Source organism: Capsicum annuum, chromosome 5 (assembly GCF_002878395.1).
Source record: "Capsicum annuum cultivar UCD-10X-F1 chromosome 5, UCD10Xv1.1, whole genome shotgun sequence".
Taxonomy (NCBI): Eukaryota; Viridiplantae; Streptophyta; class Magnoliopsida; order Solanales; family Solanaceae; genus Capsicum; species Capsicum annuum.
The window spans coordinates 190,946,327-190,948,036 of record NC_061115.1 but is presented as its reverse complement, the minus strand read 5'-3'; positions in this window follow the sequence as shown (position 1 = coordinate 190,948,036).

The following is a 1,710-nucleotide window of genomic DNA, read 5'->3' as shown; positions in this document are numbered from 1 at the left end:
AATTATTTTGAAGTTTTCTTGAATCTTTTGAATAGTTTTAAGAAGGTCAAAATTATTTTCTTGCTAATAGAAATTCAAAAGGGATAAAACAGAAATAACGACTCTGTTGGGGATTTAACTAGGTTCTAACTAAATGTTCGAACTAACTTGTTTGAATAATTATTCGGGTTAGTAATGCTTGAACTGTTTGTTTACTTATGTTTTTAATTTAAACTATTGCATTTCATGGCATACTTCCACATTTGAATATATAAACTGTTTTGGGATTTCGCTGATGTCCCGACCCCTATTTATCAATTCTAAATGAAGTGTTGAAAATATGATAGTTTATTGGTATGTTAGGTGTTCGATGATTGTTCGTATTTTCAAACCCGAGTTGTCCACTTAGAAACCTGGTCAAAGCCCACTCTAGATACCTAGGATAGAGCGAAGCCAAAACCATTTTTAGGCATAGCCTAAGATGACCCAATATCTAAGGGGGTATTGGGCCCATTAGAAACATACCTTGCATCTATTGACCACGAGTCATAAAAGACAATCATCTCTTATATGTGAAATTGAAGGATATAATGTTGGATTATACGAACCATTGTCCCTTGGGCTTGAGGGTTTATTTAGATAGTTTTTTTAATCAAAATAAGATCTGCATTAGAAAGATATTCTAGCGCTTCAAGAATTTCAAGATCGAAGGACTTTCAAGTATGCTTAATTTAGATTTGCTCCCCCGCGTGGGATTGATATCATATATTTCCCCTTTCCCTCATTTTGTATCCCCATTTGATTTATTTATGAAATTTTTATAATATTTTGGGGTCAATGGAACATCTAACAGACGACATGTATATCCTTCAAATGTTAGGCTTACTTTTGTCTCGAAAGGTCTCATGTATGCTAAGACGCGTTAAAAATAATTTATGTGCTAAAGTGTTCCATTATTTTGCTTTATCTATATTTGCTTGGTTTGTGTGTGTAAATAACATATGTTTGGCTTTAAACAAGGCTAGTGCATTATTCTATGTTGAATTCTTAGGCATTGTTAGGCATATAAGACTCAAAAGTTGAATCTCCTAAAATACCTTTAAAAGTCCATCGATAAGCTCACTTCCAAATCACCCAAGTTTTATTTAAAATTTAGTAGGTCATTGTCCAATTCACATTGACCAGACTCTACTCTTGATCGTGTTGAAGGACTTGTTGTGTAGATTTGGGCGTTGGAATTGTTGTTATTCTTGGTGTTGTTATTGTGTTCTTGTTGTTCTTCACTCTTTCATCTCTTGTTAAAACAAAAAGTGAACATTAGATCTACAAAAGGTGAAAGATCAAGTTATAGTACTAGTTGGTGAAAGAGTTGATCACATCACTCAAAAGACTTGACAATCACTTTTCAGCTAATTTCCTTGATTTAAGGATCTTGTTTCAAGGAGAAAGTACAAAGAAGGTCAAATCTTGTCTTGAATTTGAAAAAGAAGCTCCAAGATCATATTTCCCTCCATTAACCAAATCCACCAAGTCCAAATTATAAATTGATCAAGACTTGAAATTAGAAGGTAAAATTTAGACAAAATCGAGATCAATAGTGGACTGCCAAGTCATCAAATTACTGGTCATGCAATATTTTTAAGTTTAAATTTTAGATTTCTTATTTCCATTTTATTGTTTCTTAGTTTCGTTTGTTGGTTGGAACACTAATTAACAACCTAGTAATCTCCT